At 41.4% G+C, this 22135-nt stretch overlaps 1 protein-coding gene across 2 annotated transcripts in view; it reads right to left on the reverse strand.

Annotated features, from left to right (window-relative positions):
• LOC134842694 (unconventional myosin-XV-like) overlaps positions 1 to 17591 on the reverse strand; it is a 144144-nt gene extending 126553 nt beyond the window's left edge. For both annotated transcript variants that reach the window (XM_063859147.1, XM_063859146.1), the window contains exon 1: positions 17568 to 17591. The gene's annotated coding sequence lies outside the window, so the exon portion shown is untranslated. The remainder of the gene's footprint in view (positions 1 to 17567) is intronic.
• Between the last annotated feature and the right edge of the window lie 4544 nt (positions 17592 to 22135).

Consider the following 22135-nt stretch of genomic DNA (forward strand, 5'->3'; position numbering starts at 1 on the left):
AAGACTCGGAGGGATTACGAGATTCTCAAGTTCTTGAGTCCTTGCTGGGAGAAGGAATTCTTGGCAGGAGTATTCGGTACCACGGCGACTATCTTTGGAGCCTTCGTGCAGGAGATACTGGGCATGCCCATCAGCCTGCTCTTGGCCCTGTATTTGGTCTACCCCAGATACTTGTTCAACATGGGTCCAGCATACATGTTTAGTCGGGGAGTGGAGACACTTCGAGTTGATGGGTACCTGGCACTAGTGCTCTTGACCCATGGGGAATCGGTGTCGTTTCATCGGTTAATGGAATATGGAGAACCTCTGTCTATGGGGAGAGTCCACACGAGCATTGAAACCAGCTCCTACAAGTGTGCCGCAGGGTTGAAGACACTGCTGGTGCAATACCTCATGATGCAGAATCGATACATGACGGTTGAAGATGAGAACCCAACCTCGAGAGAAGAATGGGAGAAGGCGAACAGAGGGATGCCTCTGTTGACGGACCTGTGCCTGGCAATGAGGTCGGACCCAATGGGGATAATCCGAGGTCTAGAGGAGGTGGTGACCTGCATCTATGGTCCAGCAGTGACGTACGCGTTTCCAGATCCCCTGGTGATAACGTATCGTCACTCGGTGACGCACTTGAGTCTCATCAGCGTACTGGATGGTACAGCGCTGAATTGGTGTCAGCAGGAGGTGCTCAGGGCGCGTATGAGCAACACGGTACTCTTCGGAAAAGTGAAAGATGCCGAGATGATGGTGTGCAACTTCAGGGGACAAATGCAATGTAGAATGGGAGGCAAGCGAGAGGGCCCCATTGAAATGTATCCAAAGTTTTGGAACCTAAACCCATTGACGCCCGACGGACGAGAAGTCTTGAGAATCCCCGCCTGGAAGGAGTGCTTTGCACTAGTCAAGAGGGAGCTGGAGGCCATAATGGAGAAAGAAATCCTACCAGCCGCCATGCCTGAGTTCCCGACAGTCAGGAGGATGACCTTGGGAATGAATAGTCCCTTGGTGGTTCCCTCCATAATGGCGAAGATGATGACGGAGGAAACGCAGAGGCATTTCACGGATGGCTGGGATCCCCTGTTCATCGGCTACACGGCGGCAGTCTACTTCCACATCAGCGAGATGAAGGTAAATTCGTGGACGACGCAAGCGAAAAAGAGTAGAGGTTCGCAGCCCCCTGGATATGAAGTGCGGAAAGTCTTGAGGACTCTTGAGAAGGAAGGACTTGAGAATATGCTACCCATATGGGATGATGGCAGGATGATCGTGATGGAGGGGCACGTCGCATTGGTGGACGAAATGAAATTTGCCACGAGAAAATACAAGGCACCCTATGGCTTGGAACAAGTAGAAGTGACACAGGAGGGAACAGAACTAGATGCAGCAGGTCAACTGCATGTAGCCCTGACGGAATATAAAAAGCTGGATCCTACGACACCGTCACCACTGTCTGTAGACACGCCTGGAGACAAGAGGAGTGGACCTGTTGAGGATCGATTCAAAAGAATTCTCGAGAGAAGAAGAAATGAATCAGAGGAAGAGAGTATGGATGAAACTCTCAGTGAAGCTGGAGAAGACATGGAGGTGGGGAATACGCCTGAACCAGGGCCATCAGGGGAGGAACTCACCACTCAAGAGCTGTTGAAAGACTTGAGCGAAGAGAATTGGGCAGATACTGCCACCCCACCTCTGAACCCGTCCCCGCGGAAGAACCTAGAGTTGCCATTGGCAGGTGAGACCTTCAATATGGGGATGTTACTCTTGAGCTCGGAGGAAAGGGAGAAGAACACGTTCGAAGGGAACAGGGACATATTCTTGGGATCTCTCGAGGATGACGCTTGGCAGGAATTCCTGGGGGAATTCAATCGAGAAGTGGGCAGCGAGACGACGCTGGACAAGTTCAAGAAGGAACTGTGGGACGCAGTAGTGAGATTCGGGGAACCGCTCCTGATAGGAACGGGCCTGGATGAGAAAGCAAGAAAAGAGCTGCTGAACAAGCTAGTGGAGCTGAGGAACGCACGATCGAAGACTAGAAAAGAGAAATGTGAGGACAGCTCTACTCTGAAACAAAAAACTGTGGATAAAATGGTTGATGATATAAAAAGGGATAAGGTTGGGACTAGTAATATGATTAAAAGTACTAATATCCTTAAGGCTCGAGCAGGGGGGAGGCAAGAGTTGGAAGGAGTGGATGGAGAGGTCGAATCAATGATGATAGCCACAACACCCTCGAGCAGAGATGTGAAGACTCGCAAGAGGAAGAGAGAAGTGGAAGGATGGGGTAGTCCTTCAGTGGATGCTGTTTCGGAAGGAAACTTGAGAGAGACGGCGCCCATCGTTTTGGCCCGATGCAAGACGGCGGCATACAAGAACAGCTCGGAGCTCAGGAAACCACTTGAAGTAGAAAAGGAAATAGAGGTTTCCACCAGTTCGACGTCAGAAGAAGACTTCAAGCCTCAGAAGGTAAACGTGAAGAGAGGTTCAACGAACGGACAGGTAGGGGAAGTGGAGATCGGCAAAGAATGGATCTCGAAGGCACATCAGGACATGGGCAAACAAGTGACGAGTGATCCATTGGAGAGGAACAAGACGAGGAACACTTCCCGGACGTGGTGGGTGGCCCTCGAAACATTGAAGGAAATGGAGGACTGCTTGAAGAAGTTGGACAGTGGAATAGCTCGCAGGCGACGCAATTGGGCCACCCAGCAAAAAGCCGAGGTTAATAAGATAGAGATGGCAAGTCATCTGAAGAGGTCCTGGCAGAGTTTGTTGAAGGATCATTTTGAAGAGGCGATGAGAACATTCTCATCAGCACCGCCACTAATGGCGAATCCCTTCGTTAGAACTGCGGGACAATTAATGTTCACCTGGAGTCTGGTGGGAATAGAGTTGGAGACATTGACCTCGTATGACAGGCTGAAGTTGGGAAGCAAGAAGCTAGAGGTGTATCAGGCACTGATGCAACACGTGGCCAGGGACAATTCAGGCTTGAGCCTGGCTAGAAGAAAAGATGCCACATGTTTCTTGAGATGGACAATGTCAATGATGTCTGATAGCACCATCCTGGCATGCCACCAGAGAGCAAGTGGAAGTAAAACCATGGAGAGAAGAGTCTCAACGATCATCTTGAACGTATATCAGAGTACAGGAATAGAGAAAGAAGATGGTTCCAGACTATCCTTAGAGAACCATCGAAAGCTGGACGAGGTACGGAGGTTCTCTAATAAGAAGTTCGAGGAAGAACATGATGTTCACCGTAACCTGGCCTCGTCAGAACAGTACTCGAGACTCAGTGAGAAGGGGGAATACCAATATGTGTCTGGAGTGATGGGAATAGCCTACAATCCCTTCTTAGACTCGGAAGCTGGAGGAGCCCACAGAAACCATGAGGTAGCGGAGCTACTGAAGTTTTGGACAGAAAGAATAATGGAAATAGACGCGGTGGAAGAAGAGGGGCCGAGCCTGGGCCTGATTCTTGAGAAAACACCAGAGGTGATAGGCATACCGCGCTCAAACAAGAGAGTTGAAGTGAACATGGGCGGTGGAAATGGCTTGTTAACCACGAACTTGGGAGTGATATGGAAGCTACTAAGACCCTCCTGGTGTCCACATCCCCATGCAAGTCTAATCGAGGAAACCACAGAGCGAGTGAGGTTAGCACCAACGGAAGATGAAGATCTGGCGAAGTTGAGTGTGCTACATAAGCTAATCACGCCCCAGATGCAAGAGCCAAGCGAAAGGACGAGCGACCCCGGGTCAGCAAAGAAATTGGAGCCGGGTAGCTGTCTGGATTCGACGTGTGGGAACGGAGAGCACATCTGCGATGGACGGTCATGCGTCAGAATACTGTCGTTTCAAAAAGAAGACCTGGTCACTTGGTTCGAAGACATCACAGAAAGGGAGAAAAGTGAAGTGCAAATAATAGCGGAATGTTACGCGAGAACCACGGTGAATATAGCGACAGCTCTCGGATTCTTCTCGAGAATGTGTGGTCTGCAGGCACTGGAGAGACTGGAGTCTGAACATCATTTAGTGACGGCGTTGAGCGTAGAATCATGGCCCGGGGTGTTGCAGGTGACTCAAAAACACATCCGGAGCTGGAAGGTTGGTCTTGAGGCGGAAATGGGATTTCCCATGAGCGAAGCTTATGGCTTGCCATTGAACGCGAAATCGCTGATAGGGTCAATGATGGCCAACTTGTGCGGAAGTCACTACCCGCTACACATGGCGATGGTGGAAGTGTCCAGCCAGAGAATACTGGTGGACAAGGCCTTCTCAGTGCCCAAGTGCGTGAGGTTGGCTCGGATGTCGCATCACTCGCACAAGTTGTTGAGAAAAATCAAAGGGACAGTACCAAAAGAATTGAGAGATGACTTAAGCGAAATCTGGGGAGAAGATCTTCTGAAGTTGGAAAGAGAAAACACGAGCGATCACGAGAGACAAAACGTGATCGGGAAACCTGTGGGAAGTACTCCGAACCTGGAAGACAACGACACGATGCACGAGAAAATGATGGAGCTTGAGCCTCTCTTGGAAGCCTCAGGGGAGCGTAATCTCAGGAGCATTGAGATCTCTCATGGGGAATGCCCATGCCACTGTTTGGCACAAACGGTGTGGTATCCAGATCACAAGAACCTTTGCCTGGTGTGGGATGTGGAAGAGATTCGGTCGATCGGACTACCGGATCACCGGCAGAAGGTGACGCTCTTAGTAGTGAGTACGATGTTAGCTCTGAGATGGATAGAAGAGAATATAACGAAGTATCGGGAGGCGACGACGCCAACGGCTGAGTCAATATACGCGATAGACTACAGCAGGAGACTCGAGTTGTTTGAGACTGCGTGCAAAGTATTCGCCATACCGACGGAAGTCAGGCACGTATGGAGTCGCTTGAGGTACTTTCCATGGTTTCGGGCGACACTGACGTCTTGGTTGTACATGACAACGAAAGATCACATGAGAAAACATCAAAAAGAGTATCGACAGTTCCAGGCCGAGATTGGGCCGGAAGCTTTCAAGAGACCCCTGCTAACCCATCGTAATGCGATCACGACAGGATGGAAAAGAGTGGGTAAGATGTCTAGAGACAATACCAAAGCGAGGGAGTCGATACTAGAGGAAGACCTGGCGAAGAACGTGAGCTTGAGCCTGCACAACTCCTTTTGCTTGAACCGAGAAGCTAGGGTGAAGGCACTACCCAACCAAGCAAAGAGATTGCAGGAGCAGAGAGAATGGATGCGATCCTATGAACAGCTGAAGGCTTGGGAGGAGATTGTGATTAGTTCCGATGATGAAGAGGAACTGTTGAGACAGTTTGCCGCATCTAGCACTTCAGGATGCAGTACCTCCAAGGCGAAGAGCACGAGATGAATGGGCAAATCGGATGGATCTTGAGTCTTGAGAGGGAAGGGGGGCTTGAGCGTGGATCCGAGTGAAACTTGGATTCACGAAAAAGAAATTTTAACAAAGCAAATATTGTTACTAATATACTATATTTATTATATAAATCGAAATGCTGCATGACAATTTCCTGATTGAATAGGACAAAAGAGATTTTAAAATGATTGGCTTGAAAAGCGAAAATTCAAGGGTGCAGGTGTATGCAGATTTTGGTTGCTGTTTAGCAATAGTGTGGGGTGTAGATAAGCTTAAATCTACTGCAAACTTCTGTAAATGACCACTGGCACTGTATCTTGAGCAACACTCGGTTTTTCTGGGACTCACTGGCAGAAGACAGCGCGCGATGAGGACATCGATCTCGAGTCCGGGGAGTATGTGCCAGTCGGTCATATTTGGAAGTTTGACCTTGAGAGAAGCAAAAAACACTTGATTTTGTAGTGAAATTTAATTTTTCAAAATTTCGAATGGAACCTGTCATGCACGATTTTCTCGCGAGAACTGAAAATCAGAAAAAGAGATCAGAACAATTTCAGAACAATTGAGTCGCATACGCGGGAAAGTCGCAAGAAAAAGCAGTAGGAAATTGCTATTCGCAATTTCCATCACTATAATAATCGAGAGTAGAGCTGTCCCATCTGTGACAGAGACGAGAGCATTCCCTCGAATTGGATTATAACGACTGGAGTATTATTCGGAACTGGACTAGAGTGAACCTTCGGTGGAAAGGTGGACAGCTTGAGTGTCCTAATGGTTCACAAGAAAACTATTGTCTAGAGTATAAACTCGTTCTCATTGTTAAAACTATAAAACATTAGACTCATTTAGTTACGTTATTTAATTCTTGAGTTAGTTACCGACTGGATTATTTCCCACTTCTTGAGCGTGCTACTATGTGAGTACAAATTTAAATTCCCAGAGTGTGTTTTATAATTGTTATGTTGAGGTAAGGCGAGTTTTAGGTTGATCCATCTGAAATGGATCAAAGTTCCACTGTCTAATAAAAAGTAACTTAACGGATTGTTCCAACCCGGTTTTTAACGGCGTTCATGTATTTTGGGTATCTAGAGACCTAAGTATGGGGACGTTTCTAATTCTAGAGTGGGGGGATATTTTAGTAGTAGCCTTTAAGCTGTAACGGGTCGTAGTCTCATGTCACAAGCGAACCGAACTGGCTCCGACCGTTCTTGAGGTAGAAAAACACAAGAGATAGTGTCCCTGACCCTTGAGCCAGTGGTTATAGGGCCTATTTTTCTTAAGCCTCATGTGTGACTGCAGTAGACGAATGTTACATAGCCCCGAATAAATTGAAGAGAGTATTGTCCCTAATCAGTTTTGCAACGAAAGGACTGAGTCTCAATCCCAAATCTATCCATAACGTCCTGAATCTCGACTTTCTCCTGGAAAAGGGATCACTCAGGAACAAAAAAGAGATAATCCTTTGGCACGACGTGCTGAATAACACGATCACCAAACATCGACTCAACAACAAGAAAGCAGAAACAGTCCCGAACCTAATCCAAACACTCAGAAAGCATAGTTGGAGAAGCAAGGCAATTATATATCGCCAAAGGGAATGCACGAGAAATATCTTCGAGGATCTACGAAAGCTGGATATTCTCGTAATACCAGCCGGAAAAAAGCTTTCCTCCAGAAGGAAACAAAACGAGTGGTGGTACCAATCCAACCTCCAGAAAATCCACACCTCAACTATATTGGAAATAAAATTCCTTGAAACCATATTAAAACGATTTATAAACCTCGAGTCCCTTGTGAAGAAGTATAGACCCCTATTTAGAAAAAGAAGTCGAAAAAAAGAAGCGATAGAACGAACACGAAAAGAAGCAGGCATCAAAAGCAAAAGAAGAACAAGAAGAAAAATAAGAAAAGCAAGAAACAGTAAGGTTAGAAACTCTTTTTTTTATAGATTTTACTCTGGTAGCTACCTGGAACTTAGTTGTTCTGGAGCGGCCTAGGTGAAGTCTTTAAAAATGAGTAACCGCACACAGGAAAAACACAAATAAATCACAGGTTGATGAGGCCTGGACTTGTGTAACCTGTAGAAAAACTACGGAGATCCCTTGGATCAAGTTTTGGAGCGCGATAACTGTGCAAAACATTTTTGTGCAAAATGTTTGAAAATGCCAACGGCAGTTTATGATTACATGTCGAAATCTAAAGGAATATGGTGGTGCGACAATTGCACCGAGGAAGTAAAGAACCTAATGAAAGACGCAGTGACTCCAAAAACACATCAGGATATATCCAAAATGAGGACCGATCTGGATAAAACTGTTGATTCCGTGAAAATTCTAATGGAGGATTTTTATTACTTTATGAATGGAACAAAAAACAAAGCACAGCCAACAACGGGATCGAATGCAAATCCCTGGAAGATAAAACCAAATGTCACTAAACCTCTGAAAGCCATAATCCTTGAAGCTGGAGCTGAGCAAAAAAGAGAAGAGGAAGAAGATTTAAGAAGAAAACGAAATCTAATCATACACAAAGCACCGGAAAGTAAATCAACCGAACCGAAACTGCGACAGAATGAAGACATGTCATTAATCCGTGAGCTATGCGCAAGCATAGAAATTGAACCAACAATAGTTAAAAATTGCATAGACTTGGCAAATTATCTGAGGACCACGAAAACGAAACGAGGCCAAGACCATTGAGAATCACACTGGAAACACAGGATGATGCTGAACACATGATGAAAAATCTGATAAAATTGAAGTATGCCAAGGATGAGCTAAAACACCTGAGAATCACTCCATACAGGAGCATGAATGAGAGGGAAAATGTCCGCTTCCTAGTGCAGCGAGCAAAAAACTTAACAGCAGAGGAACCCGGCAACTTCATTCACATTGTCAGAGGGAACAAAATAATCAGAGTAAAGAAAAGGGCGATAACAATGATGCAAAGAACAACGCCGGAAACAGAGAACATTTTGAGCTCTGGTTCGGGAATGTAGACATCCTAAACCTTGAAAAGTTCATAGAGTTACAAACGCTAATACATCAAACAAACCTGTTACCGCACGTTATTGCTCTTACAGAAGCTAAACCTAAGAATTCTGTAAACATATGGAACCCAATTTGGCACAAACTTGATTGCTACAACTTAAAACACAAAAACATGAATCCGAAAGAAAAAGGCAGAGGCATGCTACTTTACATTCGCAAAGACATCGAATATAAAGAAATAGACGACGAATCTGGAATCGAGGAACTGCAAGTGTTTAACTTGATTTTAACGGAGGGAGAAGTTGTCATCGCCTCGACATATCGGAGCCCATCATCAACTCACGAAAACAACTCCAACCTCAACAATTTTTAAAGAAAAATAGGATCAAGTGGATCTAGATATATTGTGCTGGGAGACATGAACTTCCGAGATATAGACTGGAATTATGTGAGCACGAATCACGACGAAAACAGCAAAGAACACCATTTCATTGAGGCGGTCAAAGATTCTTATCTCGACCAACATGTTGACAGACCAACACGCGTGACCAAACATAATGGACCGTCACTCCTAGACCTCTTATTAACTAATAAAACCTTAAAACCATCTTCCATTGATTACATCTCTGCACTGGGGAAAGGTGACCACACACTGTTACAAGCAAAATTCAACCTTTGGACAACAAGGCGCTCCAAAGAGAGGCTAAATTACAATAAAGGAAGCTACGATGAACTCAGGTCTGACTTAAAAAATAATCTAATTTACGAAGATTTGCTAACTCTTGACCAAAATTGGAATAAATTCAAAAGTACTCTTGATTCTGCCACCAAGAAATTTATACCTGAAATGAAAATCCGGATAAAGCAACACAAATTGCCAATGAGCTCCGAAGTAAGAGATGTACTTCGAGATAAACATAAAACTTGGAAAGATTTCAAAAAAGAGAAGTCGCAAAGAAACTATGAAAACTACACATCGGCTCGAAACAAAGTCAGGAAAATGACACGACAATGTGTTCGAAAGCACGAAGAAGATGTATCCAAAAGCATCAAACACCAACCTAAAAAGTTCTGGAACTACGTGAATAAGAAAACTAAAACAACCGAAACAATACCGGCTCTCAAAATTGGACCAGACAAGTGGGCCATGAACGACAAAGATAAAGCTGATATCTTGCCAACTTTTTCAGTTCTGTATTCATGATCAAAACACCAGGCAGTTGGGAAGTAGTAGATTACCAAGAAAATCAAATATCTGATGACCTCTTTATCTTCAAAAAGACAATCCTAAATGAACTCAATGTGCTAGACACTACGAAATCAATCGGGTCAGATAACGTACAGCCTCGGATATTCCGAGAATCCTGATACGAAATAGCTGAAATGATGATTGGTTTAATGCAAAGTTCTTGGGAGAAAGGTGAAATGCCAGAAGATTGGAAATGCGCAAATATAACAGCAATTCACAAGAAGGACGCAAAAAGTGATCCTAACAATTACAGACCTATTAGCCTGACATCCAATTGTTGTAAAATTATGGACAAAATCATCAAACGTCACCTGTTTGAATTTTTAGAAAACAATAATATCATATCAGACAAGCAATTCGGGTTTTTACCAGGGCGATCAACGACCCTACAGTCACTGAGAGCACTTGACGACTGGACAGCAGAATTGGACAGAGGTAACGAGGTAGATATCATCTACATTGACTTCCAAAAAGCCTTTGATAGTGTACCCCACAAAAGACTAGTAAACACAATTTCGAGATACGGGATCAGAGGAAAAACTGTCGAATGGATTACCTCATTCTTAACAGAAAGAAAACAAAGAGTGGTGGTCAACGAAAGTTTTTCGGAATGGGCACCCGTCATCAGTGGAGTCCCACAAGGGTCTGTACTGGGACCAATTCTGTTCTTAATATACAAAAACTCGATGGGGGATGGAATCACATACCAAATGCTCCTCTACGCAGATGATGCGAAAATCTACAGATCAGTCACAGCTTTAGGTGAAGATGAAGAACTGCAAAATGATCTGAATGTAATTTCGAAATGGGCTGATGGTAGCCTTATGAAGTTCAACATGACAAAATGCCATACGCTCACGTTAACGGGAAGGGTAAAACTAGCGGAACGAAATTACACCTTGGATGGGAATACATACCTTAATAATGTTCAAACCGAGAAAGACTTAGGGGTTATAGTTGACTCGAGACTAATATTCCGTGAGCAAATTGCCAGGAAAACAACTTGGCCAACGGCATGGTTGCGATAATACGGAAAAGCTTCATCTATCTTAACGCTGAGGTACTAACAACCCTATATAAAGCCCTAGTGAGAACGCACCTGGAATACGCAAATCAGTGTTGGAACCCTTACCTGAAAAAGGACAAGATCATGATTGAGAACGTTTAACGGCGGGCGACAAGACTGGTCGCAAACATACAAAAACTTAGTTACCCGGAAAGACTGAAAGCTCTGAAACTGCCAACGGTGGAGTATAGAAGGAAGCGCGGAAGAATGATAGAAGTCTTCAAAATTTTGAATGGAATGTACGATGCCGCAGCAACGAAAGGACTGTTTACGATCGATGAAAGAGATACCCGAAGAAACCCGTACAAAATTTTAACGAGGAAAACCAAAACAACAGCAAGAAAAAACTTCTTCACTATCGCAGCCATTAACGACTGGAACTCCTTGCCTGAAGGAATAATATCGAGCGAGAACGTCAACATATTCAAAGTAAGACTTGACAAACTATGGGCGTCCGAAATGTACGACGCATCGTTTTTGGAATGACGAAATGGACGTGGACGAAAGAGCTGGTCGATAGAGGCCGAAGCCTATAGACCAGAATTGAACTTGTGAACTTGTGAACTTGTGATGCCAACAGAATTTTGACAATCTTTATTAGCCCAGCAATTAAATAACTTTTTTAAAAGCCAAATAAAGTCAGCTGCCTAGAAACTGATTTAGTAAGTGGAAGTAGTCCTTTCCATAGTCAGTAATGAAATGCTGGAGTGCCCATTTGTGTCATGTGGAACGTTAAAATTATATTGAAATGATTTTGAAAAACTTTTGGTATTGGCAAGCCAATTATCGGCTGAGAAGGACAAAAACTCGTGGCAGACATCGTTCTTCAAGCAGAGCGTATAGCACAGAGTTTTTCAATAATCAGAGTTGAGCAATAATGTCAAGAAATTCAAAATGTTAATTCAAACGTTTTCGCACATTTTGTGCATCATCAGGATTAAAATTTGTTTTTACAATATTTACAAAACGATCAAAGATCTGAAAAATGAGAAACATGTCTAAAAAGGCTCTAAAACTTTTTAACCAATCAAATTTTTTATTTTAACCAATCAAAAAATTTTTTAACCAATCCATGTCAAGTTTAAGTCAGATGCGAAAACCGTAACAACAGAATCTAGATCTTTGGCTCTTTTTCTGTGAGCACCATTTTCCAGTTAAACAAACTTCGGAAATATTTGTTGGTATTTGAGGTTCTGCCGAATTCATTAATGTTGTGACGTTAAGTCCATTTTGGACATTTCATTGAAACTGAACAAAAAATTTAAATACACCAAGAGCAATAGATCAGAGCTGTCTTCTTTGAGACTATCAATACTTGGTTTCAATGACTTACCAATGAAATCCGGGTCCGAAAAGGCCAGTGCTTCAGTTTTTACTTAGCACAGAGTTTTTCAATAATCAGAGTTGAGCAATAATGTCAAGAAATTTAAAAGGTTAATTCAAACGTTTTCGCACATTTTGTGCATCATCAGGATTAAAATTTTGTTTTTGGTCTAAAAATGCTCTAAAGTTTTTAGCCAATCAAATTTTTTATTTCAACCAATCAAAAAACTTTTAAACCAATCCATGTCAAGTTTAAGTCAGATGCGAAAACCGTAACAACAGAATCTAGATCGTTGGCTCTTTTTCTGTGCGCACCATTTTCCAGTTATACAAACTTCGGAAATTTTTGTTGGTATTTGAGGTTGAACCTTGACCTGGAATTGGTAGAGACTTGATTTGATTCATCTGTAGTCCGGTACGACGGACGTACTCGTTTCGAGCGCATTATATTGTTTTCAAAAGTTTGTGGAATCGCGTTTAGTATCTATCTTTTTACCGCAATTATTGCAAAGATATATCAATTTTGGTCATCAATATGGTTGTGCTCTCCAGACAACATTTTTTTTATCTCAATGAAATTTGTCGACGTAACCAATACGAACCATACAAATTGAGGATTTGCAAGAAAATCATTTCAATAACGTCTTTCGAAGTTTAGAAGTGATAATACATCGGTAACATTCAAATCAAAATATTATGAATGTTTTTGAGGTTATTAACTAATTTTGGTTTTCTATAAGACTTTATGAAATAAAAAACCGATTTTGCATATGGTAATAGAACAAGTTCGACCTTTTTGTTTTATAAGGTAAGCTATGCGTTTCAAACATAGTTAATTATGCAGACAGACTTCCTCAATTGGAAACAGATCCAACAGAAACTAGTGCCTTTTGAGCGAATAAAATTGAGCGCAAATTCACAATTTTACTCCCTATAAAGCCTGTTTTCAATGTCCATTTTGGACAACATTTCCTTGAAATTGAACAAACTTTTACTTAGAACATGAGCAAATAATCAGAGCTACTTTATGTGAAACTATCAATATCTGATTTCAATGACTTACCTTTGTAATCTGGGTCCAAGAATGCCACAATTCACCTGCTTCAAGTTTTTTACTTCGCGTGAAAAAGTAAGAAACATCCAAGTTTAGTAAAATTTCATACTGATTGTTTTCGTTTTCTCACTTTCATATGAGAATGTTTTACGTCTAATGAACAATCTTTTTACTCCCCCTAATCAATCACGAAATCACTTCAAATGTAGGGTAGATGAGGAAAACAGCACTTTAAGACCCGGATAAAATTTGAAACCAAAAATTATTAGTTTCAAACAGCATTTTGAAACCACTGATAAAATTTTGAAACCAAAAATTATTAGTTTCACAGAGGAGCTTTTATCATTTGCTCTTGGTATATTTTAAGTTTTTATCGAAGCTTGAAGGATGCACAGTCAAATTGGACTAAGAAAACAGGCAGTTTAAAGAAAGTAAAACTCTGATTTTGCGCTTTACTTTGTCCCCTAGTGTATTAGAATGTCAATGCTGGCCTATTCAAAACATGCATTATTTTTAGGGCAAGAGTCAAAACCTAGGTTTTGTGAAAATATCGAAAGAATTTTATCATTTCTTGATACTGCAATAGTTGTTGTATAACGTCAAATTCCATAAAAAGTTGAATAAACAACGGCAATATGTGTTCTTCGGGCAAACATGCCGATGCCATAAGCATTTGGACATTCTTTTTACGAAAACTGCAGTAGACCTACCAGCGCCACCCAGTGTTTCCATGGTAACGGGTTCGAAAACTACAGTGTAAGGCAGGTCTGAATAGTGGTTTCTTTTGCGGACTTCGGCCTCGGAAGCTGCATTGGCACCCGGAAGAACTCCCATTCGCAGATTAGAGTTTGCTAAACGACTTATACATGTGAAATCCCATGCCAAGGTCCGTCCTCGCTGCCATGGCATTAGTGTGTGTCCATCTGGTCTGCGTCCATCTTTGCGTAGCAGCCCGATAGGTTCTATGGTGGAACTGATGCCGAGTCATTTTATAGAATCTTTAATGATCATGTTGCCATTCGAGTGTCTGATGAACCTGTGCTTGATCTTCGGGCAGACAAGTGCGTGTCTTCCATCTGTTGCTGCGACATAGCCACATTTGCACGTGTGTTGTGCGGTTACTGGGAATCCTAGACGCAGACCAGCTGAAATACGGAACTCATCATTGGACAAAATCAGACCCAGCGGACGAGAAGGAAGGACGTCCAGCCAAGCGCTTGAACCTACCGCGAAAAACGGAACGAATCATACTCGGACACAAAAAAATTTTAAGAACAAAAATAAGTTTTGCTATTCAGAGGAGTGCAATTTCTTGCCTTAGGGTGCAAGAAAAAGTAGAATACATCCAATTACATCCAACACATTTATTTTTGTTCTAAAATCGAGGAGTGTAGATTTTAATTGAAAATTCTCCGGATGCATTAAAATCGATTAGATTTATACAGAAAGTTTTGCCGATGTATTTATATAGCGTTGGTACGGCCCTATCCAACTTTTGGACGTACCGTAGCATGACGGAAAGGCCCATTTTAATTGACACCTTTTTAATTTGCTCCTGCGCGTCAACTCAACACGAGTACTATAATGCGCGTAAACCTTCGTTTTCACGCTACTTTAGACTGTTGTGTTTTAGAAGTTGATAATTCTGTTGACAAATAGTGAGATAATTGAGTTGATTGGGCAATTGGGCAAGCTTGGCACAAGACTGGGCAATTTTTGGGTTTGTCAATCAATCATCCATCATTTCATTACGTTTGCCTGCTGAAAACTCTTTTTTTTCCGTTTTTTATGATAAAAGAATTGTCTGCTAGACGATTGGTCACCGGTAACATCACTAATTCCAGGAAACATGACAAAAATAGAAGTTTCAATCTTAAAACAAGTCATTATACCCTGTGGAAACTAATCATCCCAAGCTTTTAACCAGGCCTTAACAAGGATATTTTTCCAGTTATAAGAGAGATTGGAAACTTAGCCTCAATATAAATTTGATGCAAATGCTATAAAAAAAACACTCTAAAATGATTTCGATTGGTTTCGTTAATCTGTTCATTGTCAGGTTAGTAAAATAGTTCAAAATGAATTAAAGACAATAAAAAATTTTAAAAGATAACAAAAAGGTTCAGAGCAAATTTATATCCACCATTCAAATTGTTACGTAGATAATCAAAGTGAAACTTGTTTGTCCAGTCTCTGAGACTAGTTTTCTTAATCTAACTTCTCAATTTTGCAGTTTTTTCTTTTCACATGATTTTTCATTCTTTTTCCTTAACCAAAACTCATCCAAAACTCATCCTAAGCCGAAACCCTAAGTGTCTACTCATGAACTCATCTCGTGTGTTGATCCCTGGTCTTGGTCACCTATTGTGCAATGCTTCCAATGTTAGGCCTTTCATTGCTTGTTTTGACTAAAATTTTATCTTCCAACTCAGTTGTATATTCGTTGCTACCTCCCCAAGTTCAAGGCGTTCAAGTGTGTCGATTTCGTCGAGTAAATCTGTGTGTTTAAAAGCAGGACTAGCGCGGAGGACATTCATAAGTTTAGGGACAAAGAAACAATTTTTAATGAGAAAGAAAGCGGTTTGACATGGTAAGGAAGCTGTTCGCTGCAGGAGTGTCTTGAGTTTCGCAAGTTTGTCCACTAACTCTGCTCGAATCGACCGAGTGCCTAGACCAGTCCCAAGAAGTGTGCTGTCCTCGGCATCAACGCATTGAATAGTGGGAAATGTCTCACGAAAAGCTCTTTCTATCTCCTTTTTACTGCTCCCAAAAGCTGTCACCTCGCATTTCTTCTCATTCAAAAGAACACCAAGTTTCTCACATGCTTGTTTGATACTCAGAAGATCATGGAGAGTGGTGCGCCATTCATCAGCAAAAGCAACGTCATCCATGTATCCAGTTTTCAGCTTGCTCAAGAGGTTCTGCAAAGCAGGATGTAGGATAAGACAAAATCCAAACGTAGCCAAGGGATCGCCTTGCTGAAACCCTTCTGTTGATTTGATGGTGAAGGCACCATATATCAAGAAACTGCCTTCTTCGTAGCAGAGTTTCACAAAGCTAAAGATCTCCGGGGCGTGTTCATTGATGGCTTTCAAAACGACATCACGTCTTACACTGTTGAAGGCGTTGGCAAAGTCATTTTTGACAAAGGCTTGATCACGTTCTACGCACTCAATGAAATCGCGCGCTACATGGGCCGCCGCCTCACTCCCGTGTTTAACACCAGCTCCTAGCTGAAAAGGCCAAAAATATTCTTTGAATTTTTCCAGCATGCGCCGTGAAATGCATTTGGTAGTGAGTCTTCGCAAAGTGTCTCTAATCGCGATCGGGCGTATTCCTCCACATTTCTTGGCCAAAGAGATGAGTGTAGCAGTGGAGACGACAGGCTTGATGAACACAGGGATGTTGCCTGTCAACAATAAATTTGTGTAGTCTGTCAGACGCGAGATCAGGTTATTTCCAGCTTCGTTAGCAGATGGTGAGAGTGCGTCTTTCACGTGTTGTGGTCTGAGGCCCGTTGGTCCACCAGCACTACCTGCGTTAAAAGACATGACGGCTCTCCTGACTTCAGACTGAATAACTTGAAGTTGAACACAGTCGTTAGATGGGGGTGTAGCTTTGTCTGCGGGTGCAGGAGGGTGTTTCGCGTCGAGTAGTGTTTTGTTCTCAAGAGTCGGTGGCAAGAAAGTATCGTCGTTGGCTGCCAACTTGACAGCTCCCTTGATATCTCCATCGTCAAGTTTGGCAGCAATCATCAGTTTGGAGTTGTCGTTGTTCCCAGAGCTTGCTGGTTTCTGCGAGACTGGAGAAGGCAAAGTGTACTCACCCCTGTTGAAAGCATTTATCTGTTGCTGTATGGTGCTTCCAAGTGAGGCTCTGACCTTCTTAACTGCGCGTATAGATTTGCGGAGGCAGCAAGAGTGCATGATCAGATAGCGACCCATGCTTCCTTGCTTTCCGGGTTAGTAACCACAACTTTGATGCATTCAGCAAACGTGGAGGCAACGTTGACACGTGCGAATTTAGGGACAAATTTAACAGTAGGACATTGAAACTTAGTTAACAAATCAATAAAATCAGTTGTTTGAAAGTTTTCAAAATCTAACTCATGTCGTTTGTCTGTATTGCGAGTAGTGTTCTTTCCGGTGCCTGGACATCGGTTGCTTATGGGACCCTGTGTGTGGAACTGCTTGTTTGCCTTAACCGTGACGAATCGGTTGCAGTCAGGGCATATTTGTCTGCGGCTTCGGTTGAGTTCAAATTTGCAATTGTCACATTTGAAATCGATGTTGGGGACTGCTTCTTTGCTCACTCCAACACAATCACTGTGTAACCATGTGTCACAGTTGTCGCATTGTATCCAGCCCACGTCACCTGATGGTCGTGAGCAGCCTTCCGAGGCACAGAAGGCAGATGTTGTGTCACTAGTATCAGTCGAATGATTATCGGGGCCACCACGGCGATTCCGCGTACGTACCATTGTGTTGAATTAGAGAAACTTCATATCTTTATCTATTTAATAAGTTTATCACAACAATTAGGCTATAACGTAAGGCTATAACGTAAGGCTATAATTAGGCTGTAATTTTTGAACCCGTTGCCATGGAAACACTGGGTGGCGCTTGTAGGTCTACTGCAGTTTTCTTGAAAGAACTTGCAAGGCGAATAACAGTCTTAACAAGCGAGAAACTAGCTTTCAAATTTCTCAAACAAAAGCTAGACCTAGCGATTCAGCGCGGGAACGCTGGATGCATCCTTGAGGCAACTAGTTGAAACACACCTTTCGCTTTACTGCTTAAACTGTAAACTGTGCGGTATATACGCTCTTTTTATTTCTTGTTCAATTTAATATACGCTCTTTTCTTTTTCTTTTTAACCCAGTCTATAAATGAATTTTTCAAATGCCTACAAATTGATTGAGTAAAAAGGGAAGTAGCTCCCTCCATTGTCAAGAATGATTTGTTGGTGTGCCCTATTGTGTCCCGTGGGACGTTGAATTTCTTTTGAAATGATTTAAAAAAATTTTCGATATTGTCAGGCAGATTAGGCGCTGAGGAGGCCAAAAACTCGTCGCAGGCAGCGTTTTTTCTACAGAGCGTATAGCACACAGTGGTTCAAATGGTGGCGAAAGCCCGCCTTACAATTTCTGTTCGCAAGTTTTGCCTGTGAGTTGAACAATATAGTCAAGTTTTTGTCCGAGCCGAAAATCGTAACACCCTAATGCAGATCGTTGGCTCTTTTAATGTGTAAGGCGGCATTTTCCGATTATACAAATTTCGGACTCTTTGTTGGTAAATGAGGTAAAAATTATAAGGCTTCAATTGATTGATCTGTTGCCGGGTACGACGGACAGTACGACGCTCGAGGGCATTATATATGTTTCATAGAAGGTTTGCTGTATCGCGTTTCGGATATCTTCTAAATTTTTACTGGAGTTTTTCTTTCACAGATACATGAGTTTTGTCATTGTTATGGTCAAACTCTCCAGAAACCGTTTTGATCAATGAAATTTGTCGACGTAACAAGTATGAAACAATTGAGGATTTGTGAGCAAAGCATTTCAACAACGGCTTTTGAAGTTTTAAAAGTGATAATATAGCGGTAACTTTCAAATAATATTGTTAAAAATCTTTTTCATGATAATAACTGAACTTAGTTTTCCTACTGATTTAGAGATGTAAACAACCTATATTGCATATAGTCTGGAAATAAACTTGATGTTTTTAGTTAAAAATTCAGACTCTGCATTTATTACATACTTTTTTTATGCGAACAAGAAGACGTTCCCCGTCGGGATCCGATCCTGCAACCTAACGTCTTTTGAGCAATTATGTTAACTCTATACTAACGGTCTATGTTGAGACTTAAGCGACTGAATAACTTGAGGCCTATACCACGGGTTCAATTTTTTGGGAACTATAACAACGTAGAGATTTATGGGAACTCGCCACTTTTGACACAGGTAACGCGAAACTGCGCAACACTAACCAGCCTTTTCCAATAGCTAGCTGGAAACCGCTCTTGGCTTTTTAAGTTTTCCATCTCTCCTCATCTGACAATTTTTAACGCAGTTTATAAAATGAAAAGCCATTTTAAATAGACTTTCATAAAAACGAAATTCAGAAAAAATCAAAGCGGAAGAAATGGATAAGAGCCTAGCTCTCTTCTTTGCCCAAATTGTCTTAAAATCATTTACTGGTTAACACAGTGGAACAGTTTTATTTTCCAACATTTCGATTTACGAAAAACTATTTAAATGGCTATTCATTTTATCAACTGCGAGTGACATTGGACCAGAATGCCTTTAAATGCATGTCGACTTCAAAATTTAATTATAACATCGAACTGTGAAGATTGGCAGCTTTGGCAGATTAGTAGCGCTAATCTGACGATTTAGCGAATCGGGAGTGGTCACTTCGGTGTGACATGCATATTTATATAAAAAATCGTTCAAAAAGGAAATTACGTCACGACGTTGAAATTTCGCTACACCTGAAAATGTGAAAAATCAGAAGAACAATATTCGTTGAAACAGACGAGGTGAACGACAATTGTGCGATACAAATTGAAATTGCAATCGAGATAATTGTTGGAAGACCTTTCCGAGTTGCAACGATTGTGCAGCTACAACCGTTACAAGGTATTTCCTGAGAACTAGCAAGGGTGTTGGGACGACGTGACCAGCCTTCCGGGAAAAAGATGAGACCGCTCTTCGTCTGGATTCCAGAATCCGGAAGGGTCTTGGGAAGAGAACTCAAACCCTATTTAAAAAAAAATTAGCTTCCTGGAATGTGCTGAATTTAATTTAATTAATACCGAATTCATTTTCAGATAATGAGAAGCTAGGAGTTGAGGAAAAGGGTTGATAATATAGTAAATAAGTAGTAGCCCTGTTTTTAGGAGTGACCTCGTGGTCTGAGCATACTGAGACGCAGCCATGAACCTATTACTTTTGCATGTAACTAAGTTAATCTGAGCGTTCTGACCGAAGCCCAAAATAGTAACGTTTTTGTCGACCCGATATTAAAAGGACCACAAAAAGAACTGCTTTGGCAGAGACGGTTTAAAAGCATGTAGAGCTGTGTTTAGACGCTAGCCAGTCATTTTACAACCTAGCTTTATTTTCCGTCGATGTGCACTTCCGAGCAAATGTTACAGCGTTAAAAGGTGTCAGAAGGAACAGGTGAACAAATTGGTACAACAATTTTCACATGCAAAAATGCTGTGTCAACAATTTTTGAACAATTTTATTTTGTAATTTTGAGGAAAAATGTTGAACTGGAAAAAGCCGAGTGCGCTTTCCAGCTAGCTATTGCATAAATACCTATTGGATGAAAAGCTGGGGAAATGGAAAAGAAAATTATTTTAATATCATTTAATGGATAACATAGAAAAATAAACTTTTTTCTAACTTACACCAACTCAACTAAACATTCTACCTTGTAAAAAATCTGTTCAAAAAAGAAAATCAAATCAAATCAGAATCAGGAAAAACCCACGAGTCAATTTTTATGAGAGAATTCAAATGACCACCACATTCTCTGGACGCAAGCTGAGAATTGTAGGAGCCGCAATATCAAAACGAAAAAATAAGAACTAATCAAAATGAACTTCGTTGCCTTCTTCAACACAGTTTAAAGTCAATTCATAATCAAATTTGAACGAAACAAATTAAGCAGGTAATGTAAAAAAAATTGAGTCAGGTAAGGTAAAATCGGTGCTAGGGAATTTAGCAGACAAGTTTTTTAGCAGACAGATTTTTTTAGCACTCACAGAACGCTTAAAAAGTAAAAAAGCTAACTTCAAAGGCAGCAATGGCGATTAACGACCACTTGCTCCGCTGCGCTTTGCGCTTCATTTCAACACGAGGTTTATGTTGCGCGTACAACTTTGTTTTACCGCTTATTTAGACTGTTGCGTTTTTGAAGTTGATAGTTTTGTTGACAAATAGTGAAATGATTGACTTAATTGGGGAAAGATGGCCCCAGACTGAGCGTTTTTTGAGTCTGTCAACAAATCATCCATCACTTTATTACGTTTGTCTGCTGAAAGACTCACTTTTCACTTTTTATGCTAAAAAATTGGTCTGCTTTCAAGAATCCGAGTGGTTTCTCTCAATTTGAACATTATTTTCAGTGCTATTATGTTTGGTAAAGATGGTAATCACTTTTCTTTCTATGGTAATGAAAAATTTCAATTTACTGGTCGCACAGATAACTTGTATATATTCACCATAAATTTATCCTCCTCGCTGCCAAAGTATAGCGGATAAAACGGGAAAAAGATAAGACCGCTCTTCGTCTGGATTCCAGAATCCGGAAGGGTCTTGGGAAGAGAACTCAAACCCTATTTAAAAAAAAATTAGCTTCCTGGAATGTGCTGAATATAATTTAATTAATACCGAATTCATTTTCAGATAATGAGAAGCTAGGAGTTGAGGAAAAGGGTTTATAATATAGTAAATAAGTAGTAGCCCTGTTTTTAGGAGTGATCTCGTGGTCTGAGCATACTGAGACGCAGCCATGAACCTATTACTTTTGCATGTAACTAAGTTAATCTGAGCGTTCTGACCGAAGCCCAAAATAGTAACGTTTTTGTCGACCCGATATTAAAAGGACCACAAAAAGAACTGCTTTGGCAGAGACGGTTTAAAAGCATGTAGAGCTGTGTTTAGACGCTAGCCAGTCATTTTACAACCTAGCTTTATTTTCCGTCGATGTGCACTTCCGAGCAAATGTTACAGCGTTAAAAGGTGTCAGAAGGAACAGGTGAACAAATTGGTACAACAATTTTCACATGCAAAAATGCTGTGTCAACAATTTTTGAACAATTTTATTTTGTAATTTTGAGGAAAAATGTTGAACTGGAAAAAGCCGAGTGCGCTTTCCAGCTAGCTATTGCATAAATACCTATTGGATGAAAAGCTGGGGAAATGGAAAAGAAAATTATTTTAATATCATTTAATGGATAACATAGAAAAATAAACTTTTTTCTAACTTACACCAACTCAACTAAACATTCTACCTTGTAAAAAATCTGTTCAAAAAAGAAAATCAAATCATATCAGAATCAGGAAAAAC

The sequence above is a fragment of the Symsagittifera roscoffensis genome, chromosome 3, assembly GCF_963678635.1.
Source record: "Symsagittifera roscoffensis chromosome 3, txSymRosc1.1, whole genome shotgun sequence".
In the NCBI taxonomy this organism is placed as follows: domain Eukaryota; kingdom Metazoa; phylum Xenacoelomorpha; order Acoela; family Convolutidae; genus Symsagittifera; species Symsagittifera roscoffensis.